Source organism: Cyprinus carpio, chromosome A20 (assembly GCF_018340385.1).
Source record: "Cyprinus carpio isolate SPL01 chromosome A20, ASM1834038v1, whole genome shotgun sequence".
Classification (NCBI taxonomy): Eukaryota; Metazoa; Chordata; class Actinopteri; order Cypriniformes; family Cyprinidae; genus Cyprinus; species Cyprinus carpio.
In genome coordinates this window covers 22,406,663-22,415,733 of record NC_056591.1, presented here as the reverse complement: position 1 = coordinate 22,415,733, position 9,071 = coordinate 22,406,663, and the positions used below count along the sequence as shown (strand labels likewise).

General features: G+C 33.3%; 1 pseudogene; it reads right to left on the bottom strand.

The window, feature by feature from the left end:
* LOC109093742 overlaps positions 1-539 on the bottom strand; it is a 30,093-nt pseudogene extending 29,554 nt beyond the window's left edge.
* Between the last annotated feature and the right edge of the window lie 8,532 nt (positions 540-9,071).

The following is a 9,071-nucleotide window of genomic DNA, read 5'->3' as shown; positions in this document are numbered from 1 at the left end:
TAATATAAAAGTGTTACAAAAAAGAAAGAACGAAAGTAAAAAGTCGCAAGTAACAGGTGTTTACTCACACTTGGCCGCCGCTCCCTTTGGAGAAACTGTGGCTGTATCCCTCCACAAACTCCTGGGTGAAACCATTATTCCCCCGCTGCACCAGCACCTCGCTGCGCGCGTACGGATACGCGGCGGCCGCGTTCAGCTCGCTGCGCGATCCGGTGCGGCGTACCGTCATGCTGTGGCCGCGCTGCGAGCCGTACGCACTCATGACTGCTCCCGAGGTCACCGCTAAAAATGGCGGAGTTTAAACGCGAACCTGAGCTCAGATCCGCGGGTCCAGATCCTCCGCGACGCCCGAGCGACTGAGCGACGCTCCGCGCTGAAGAGAGCCGCAGTTTAGGATCCGAAGTCACACCCACTGAGCGACATCTGGACACACCCGCCTTCACAAGCCGGAGGCGTTCCTGATAGAGAAGCTCACAACCACATTCAGATCTATGACATGCGCCAAACTATTTTAGACAACATTGTTCCTAATTATCATGCATTAGGATTTTGCTGACCTCAGATGAATTCATAAACCCTTAAACGCTCCTGTTAAGTGAAAACGTGTTTCATCTGTAATTAATAATTAAAAAATTCAAAATCAAAAATAAAAACAAAGTAAAAATGAAAAAATTAAAAAAAAAACATTACCAATTTTTAAAATTCAAATATTTAATCAAGTCTGATGCACTTACTAAATCTCTTGAATACTGAAAACACTGTATATTTTAATTCTTTTAAAATCAACCGTTTTTAACATTTCAACAAAAAATATTTCAAACAACATTCATTAATTATCATGCATGCAGATTTATGACCTCGGATGAAGTCATCAACCACATAAAGAATGTTTGCACTTTCAGAAATGCTTTTGCAGATCCTTTTAAGTGAGCTGTAATAAGAATAATAAAAAAGAAATCATTTAATGCTTTTGTAAAAGTTTAATCTGTAATTAAACTTAAAATAGTAAAAAAAAAAACGAAAAAAAAAAATTGCATCAGGTTGTAACTTTGGCAACTTTGAATATTTAAGCAAGTCATTAAAATCTGTTTTCGGTTCCAATACTGAATGTTTGTTTGCTTCTTTAGCATTTCATTTGAAATTAAAAAATTAAAAATGGTCAAAAAGTGCAATGCAAACTTTTCACAACTGGCTGAATATTCAGTATTGAATATTTAAGTAAGTCATTCCAATTGAAGTCCAATGCATTTAATAAATCCAGTGAATACTAAAAACACTGCAGTTTTTGATTCCAATATATAATATTATAGAATATATATTTCCATCTGAAACTGATAGTTTATAATCTGATCATTAATTATTGACCATTTCCAATTAATAGCAACTTTTTAATATGCATAAAACTATTTTAAACAACACACTTGTTACTGATAATCATGCAAGTGTATAATGAATTAAGAGATCTAAGAGAAAAACTTTTTTTTACATTTTTTTTTTTTTAGAGTTTGATTTGTAATTAAATTCGAATTAGTCAAAAAAAAAAAGTGCAATACAAATATTTAACCAATACATAAAATCTTACAAAAGCACTTATTTAATAACAACCACAAAAACAAACTACATTACATGATTGATATTTCCATCTAAAACTGATGGTTTCCAAACTGATCATTAGTTGTATGTAATTTCCACCTCAAAAATAAACTATGACCGGCGATATGATGGAGATGTTGGACATCTATATTAAAATAATCTAGTGCACTTAATGTATGATTTTATATTAGTGCACATGACTGAAAGCAGAAACACCCAATTTGACAATGCATTGCTTTTTCCAACCGAATAATGCAGCTTGAATCTTGGGAATGATGGACAATGGAGTGACAGAGAGAGGCGAAGTCAACCAGAGGATCAGGTGAAATGTAACACGATCAGTTTAGGCTTTTGGGAACTAAACATAAACAGTCTTTCCCTCGATCTTTCCTTCCCAGAATAATAGAGAGCGCTTCTAATCAGGAGGGTCTTTCTGACTCACTTCCTGCTTAAAAAAGCACAACTGCATGAGTTTCCTCCAGTCACACATTCATGCATGCTGACCTCAACACAAGAGGCTCCCCTCAGACGGACGATTAGAAGTACATTTGCACAACGTCTGTGCATCTCAAGTTCAAGTTCAACGTCTGTGCATCTCCTACATGTTATGGGTGTTTGCACAGAAACTTCTCTTAGGTTTCCAGGCATGTCACTTCCTGTCTGCATGTTAGTATGGATGCCACTATTATCAAACAACACTAATTACTTTTGGATCTGAGAAAAGAGCTTCTGCGGAACTATAAAGATGCCTTGTCTTGTCTATATTGTTCATCATTTGTTTTCCAGTCGCGGCGGTGGTTATTTTACACGCTGCTGATTTGTTTGGAGTGAACCGTCGTGAGGGCGTGTCACTGTAGCAAGCCAGTTTCGATTGTGTTTATTTGCATATTTGATCAGTCATTGTGCTCTAACACTGCATGTCTACACCAATCCAGACAGATTTATGAGATTTGAACACATGCATGAAAACCTGAAACATTTTTGTGCATTGCAATCATAGGCTCAGGCTGATTAGTGTTTTAGTATTAGATCTTATTGAAGCCCCACTGGTAGATGCTGGAACTACACACTTATGATAGCAAAAGGCCTGTTTCTCCATTGACATACATTCAAAAGTAGGTGCGTATTTTTCGTTAGACATAATTTTATTGTCAATGACAGATTATTTTAATTGTGACAGATTGCACATATATTTTCCCCTGTCTGCTGCTTATGAGTGATGTGTCACCGGTTTATTTATTTACTCATTTTTTTAAATTTCTTTAGCAAAAAAAAAAAAAAAAAAAAAAAATTGATATAGGCCTACTACTACTTTTAAAAATTTATTTTTATATTTTCTGTTTTTTTTTTTCGCTATAGTTTCAATAGTTTTGTTGTGTTTTATCATTTTTATTTATTTTGTTTTTTATTATTATTTTTATTTTATTTTTTATAATTTTTTTTCAGCATTATTATTATTTTTTTTTTTTATTGTAAGTAACTTTGGATAAAAGTGTCAGCTAAATATATAATGTTTTAAATATGTCTATATCATTATTATTATTTAAAAAAAAATTTGATCAATTTTAGATTATTTAGTTTTAGTTAAGTAATTTAACTAAATTTTATGATTTTCATTTTAACAGCCTCAACATAAAAAAATAAATAGCTTCCTTCAGGTATTAATCTGGTATTAATCATGTCTTGGTTGTGACATGAAAGACAACATAATTACATAATGTTTATAAAAGGGAAAGACTCACCCTCTTTGCTCTATTAAGTGGTTTTAATAGTTTTGTGAGCATTTAATGCTCTATATAGGTCAAATACACTTAATGTAAATCAGTTATTATAATGCAGTTGAGACTCAGATTACGCAGCACAATGCATGGGATTTGTGTAAGTATTAAAAGCTTCTCCTTCTCGTAGGGCAATTTGTTAGTCATGAAACGTTTGAGATGATTCCAGTTGTAAGTTCATACGATCATGTTAAACTGAGACTCATGCCCAAAAGCTATAAACTCACAGAAACATGATGCATCATATATTTTATCCCAAAATCAAAAGAAACAAGGACTTTGCGTGCAGAACAAACCAACCAATATTCTTCATGCAAAGTATAATTGTTTTCTTTTGTTTTTGAGGTGAAATATGAGCTGGACATGTTCACGTCAGGTTTTGTGAAATCCGCAGCATGTCAGTGTGCTTCATTCTGATCATCTCCACCCTCACTAGAGGCAACACGGACAAAAAGACTGAACTTGTTTGCACGTGCAAGTGTGTGTGAAAACCTGATTTCTAGTGTTCTGGGAAAATTATTAGAGCGGAGAGAAAGCTGATGTACGTGTGTGTTAAGACAAAGGAATAGTTCACCCAAAAATGAACATCCAAGATTAGGATGAGTTTGTTTCTTCATCAGATTCGGAGAAATTGCATCACTTGGTCACTGCAAGTGAATGGGTGCCGTCAGAATGAGAGTCCAAACAGCACTCCAGTCCATCAGTTAACATCTGGAGAAGACAAAAGCTGAAACAAATCCAGCATTAATATGTTTTTAACTAAAATACGAGTCTATAATCCATAATAACACTTCCTCCAGTGAAAAAGTGGTCACAGATCAAGCACCGTTTACAAGCCAAAACAGCTCTAAACAAATCTGTGGCTGGATTTTGATGCGAGAGAGAACAGGAGATGCACTTTTTCACTGGAGGAAGTGTTATTATCAGTGTTGGGGGTAACGCATTACAAGTAACGCGAGTTACGTAATCAGATTACTTTTTTCAAGTAACTAGTAAAGTAATGCATTACTTTTTAATTTACAGCAGTTACTTTTTTCCCATTTATTGACTGAAAGCTCTTCTGTCCCCTTGTTGAGAGAAATCAGAAGATGTTACTTTATTTCTAGAATAAATGTAAACATGCATTAATTCATCACATGCACTCAAAAAAAAAAAAAAATCTGATTTAGTTTTCCTCAAAATCAATAAAAACATTTAAAAGCAACTCAGAATATGACTCAAAGCTGCAATAATTAAATATGTTAAATAATACAAATATCATTCATGTATTTAATCCCATTTTATTAACCAATTTGCTGCTGACCTACGTTGATCCAATTCAACCTTACCATAATAATAAGCAAAAATTACACAAGATAAACTAACATTTCTTCTTCTTTTTTTATTGCTGAAGAGTGTTGAACTTTGTTCTGCGTTCTGCGTTCTGCTGTACAGACCTGAATCTACATTTCCTTCAGCCTGAGGCTTTTGGTGTGAAAGGGCTTTTACATTTGCCAAAAAGAAAACTTTTTATATTAACTCTTTGTTATTGTCTGTGAGTTCGAAATTGAATGAATTGATCGTGAATTGAAAGTGAGTTCATTTTTGGGTGAACTATTCCTTTAAATGTGCATTTGTACAGTCAAATTATTTAATAATACCACATTTATCTCTTTTCTCCTAAGTTTCTCCTAAAATCTAAATTTTAAATCCAGTTAAGATTACTGAACAATAAAATGAAAGTGGAGCAGCTCAGATCTTTTGAGTTCATGTTGAGATTTGAGGTTTGCAGATCTTGTCAAATCTGAGACGCTGCCAAGATCTCTTCTGACGCTCCAGAGGAGACACGTGTGAGATCACTGGGATTTTTTCTCAGGAGAAACATCTGAAAAATCATTGCTCACTGTAGGCGAAGCTGTTTCTCATTAATGATTTCTCATTCCTGACAGTTTCTTTCTTATGCAATAATGATGTGCCGTTCCTGAGAAAGTGTTTTCACAAATGCTTCTGATTATATGTTTGGTGACAGTCAGAGGTTTGGGAAGATCGGTGTGTGCATGTGCAGGAATGAGCATCAGGCCGAGACATGCAGTAAACACATTGAGAAATGCGCCCAGAGCGTTGATTAACCCACTGAATCTAACAGTCAGAAACTCTCTCTCTCTCTCTCTCAGAGCGGTTGTGACCGTATGCATGGCCAGATGCGCTCATTCACACGTCCTGCTGTGAAATACTGCGACTGCATGTCTGGACTAACACCGTTCACACCCACAGAGACACCAGCGTCCACAACACCATTTACTTCTGTAATGTGATGGGTTTGGAGTCTCAGAGCCGGAGTAAATGATTAGATTTTGATTAAAGATTAGGGAGGCAAACATTTTTATTCTTGGAAATAACATGCACTGCTGAAGTGTGCAAAATAAGATTAGGAAAGTAAATAATTTAAAAAGTGCCATTTGTGTAACACTTTTCCTTATTGTGTCCTTGTAACATGCTGCATGTTAATAACAAGGTTTTATTATTATCAAGCTTATTTTATATAATAATTCATCTACATATTAATTACAGTTCAATTACAGGATTGCATCAACATGCACTATTATGCAAATATAACATGAACACTGATGTAAAGTGTATTTATTTATTTATTTTATTCTATTTTTTGCAGGAAGGTTCAAAGGTTTAGAAACACTTATACAGATAAAATAAATGCTTAAAGATACAAAAAAAAGTTAAACATTTAGATCATATAATGAATACTTAAAAATAATAAATTGATCATTTAAAAAATAAAAAAGAGAACTATTTTGACAGCAAAAACTAAATAAAAAAACACTTAAAATAAAAAAAAAACAAATATGTTAAACATTTAGATAATTTAAAATAAATAGTAAAAAAGTTAAATGAGAACTATTTAACAGAAATATGGGGGGTATACGAGTGAGTGTAAAAACTAAATTAAAATATGCTTAAAAATATAAAAATACAAAAAAAAATGGTAAAAAAGATCATTTAAAATAAAAAAGTTAAATTAGAAGTATTTAAAAGAACTGCAAAAAAGAGTGACAGAGTAAAAATTACATTTAAAATGTGCTTAAAAATACAGAAGAAACTTCAAATAAAAAAATAAACATTTACATCATTTAAAATCATTTTAAATAATTCTTTAAAAATAAAACATTTAAAAGAGAAGTATTTAACAGAATTATATGAGTAAAAACTAAATTAAAATTAGCTTAAAATACAAAAAAAAAGTTTAAGAAAGCAAAAAATGTCAAATCTAAGCATTTAGATTTAGTTTATTATAATTTTAAATAAACAATAAAAAATGTAAAAGTTTTAAGTAGTAGGTTTTTAAAGAATGATGTCAAAAAGAGTGACAGTGCAATAACACGCACCGTTGAAACATGCAAAATCAGACCAAGAATATGTAGAAAGTAAATCATTTCAAAATTTCCTTTATCTGCTAATTGATGCGATGTGCATGAGGAAAACATTCAAGTGCACACCGTTTCTCACCGTTCCATAGAAACACACCACACCCATATACATGCACAACTTAAACTGCACTGTAATCACTTCAGAAGACAAACAGATGTACAAAGCCATCAGATCTTATAGCTGGAGTTTACCTGTGTTAACCTGTTTAATTTCTGACATACCAGTCTACCGCTTCTTTAATCAGATGCCTGAGGCAATTCTTGCTCACTTGGAGCAGCTAAATGACGGAAACTGTCTGCAGGGCTTTTTAGGAGTAAGACCTGTCTTTCCTGTAGACCCAGAACCATCAGCAATGGCAAACACTTCAGGATGAACATTTGAAAGATCTCACTTCAAACTGAGACTCTTTTTTTTAATTCAACATCAGGATTAAAGGACAAAGGGTTCATTTCAGGAATCAAATTTTTTGTTTGATTTTTCATGAGTAAATCTATAAAGGCAAAGTGTTTTGAAATATTCACAATTTTTTAAATCATCTTTAAGCTTCTAGCAGGTCACTTCGACAGTTTTAAAAGAATAAGTTTTATACGTGCATTGTAAAAATGTTGGGATATTAAAATCAAAGGAGGTCATAAATTTGCATGCATGATAATTAGAAACAAGTTTGTTGTTTAAAATAGTTTTATGCATATTGTTGAAAAGTTAAAGGTGCTTTAAAATATATATATATTTCCAGCTGGAGCTGATATGCTTGATTGCTTTATCTAGACTTTTTCTAGATTATTATCAACATGTTGGGAATAAAATAGTCAACTCGATTCCCTTGCAAAGAATTACTTCATATTTTATGCATCCTAAATACAGATAATTAATCATAATTCATTCCCTTAACAACTGCCATTTTTATTTGAGAACCAGGGGTTCAGAATCTGGATATATGAGGGGTTTTAAAAGACTTGGAAAAGTCATAAAAAGTAGTACAATCTTAAGTCATAGATTTTTTTTTCTAAATAATAAAATAAATTAATAATTAATACATTTTGTCAAGCTCTAAAATATTTTATTGAGTACAAATTGCTATTTGTGAATAAGAAAATATTTTAATTCTTTTTATAATAATATAATAAATAAAATAATTATATTCAGTAATTGGATTTATGTAATTTAATTATTTTAATGATTTATAATTATTTTAATGTTTTAAAAAAATATTTTACTAATTCTAGTTACTGTAAATTAAGTTTTAAAATGAGCAGCTTTGTCCTTACAGCAAAAATATCAGAAATATCATATTTGACATTTTGGGGCCTTGAAGGCAAACAGGTTGAGGATAATTATGCATTACAGTACAACTGTTTATTTCGCTGTTACTGATGGTTTATAAAAGAAATGGAATACAAAGCTCTGAGCTTTTCTTCAGCATTCTACACAGTGCAAATCCACACATTAAATCTATTTACTGAAGGTTTGCACAAAAGCCCTTTATATTCATTGCAAAGTAAGTCACTTTCACTTGACCTTCTGTACCTCTCTCTCTCTCTCACACACACACACACACACACACACACACACACCCACACACCACAAACTACTACTCTGAGTCTCCGCCTCTCACACATGCAGGTGTTGCATAAGCCTGATCACAACAGGTGTGTGTGCGAGAGAGTGTGTGTGAGTGTGAGTGGGGGGCTGGGAGTGTAAATGGGTGTGTCTGTGTGTGTGTGTGTGTGTGTGTGTGTGTGTGTGTGTGTGTGTGTGTGTGTGTGTGTGTGTGTGTGTGTCTGTGTGTGTGTGTGTGTGTGTGACCTTGACTGGGTGGAGATGAAACAAATATTTTGTCTTGCAACACACCCACATTACAAGGCAAAACTATAGACAGAAAGATATACAGTGCCCTCCATAAGTATTGGAACATTAAAGACAAAATTGTTTTCTCTGCTGTGGAGTCAAGACATTTGCAAATAGAATTAAAAGATGAATATGCGACAAAACTACAGAATGTCACATTTTATTATAAGGTCTTTCGACACACATGTTTTACCAAATTAAAAGGACAGTACTTTTAGAGTTCATCCCACTATTTGATGTGAGCATAAGTATTGAACAGTTGAATTTAAGGCAGATGTAAAAGATTAAAAGTTAATATTTAGCTGCAGATCCCTTGCATGCAATCAGAGCAGTGAGTCTGCGACCCATAGACATCACCAGAGTCTTGGTCTTATGCTTTGAAATGCTTTTCCCCAGCCTTTAATGCAGCCAATTCCAACTGTTGCTTGT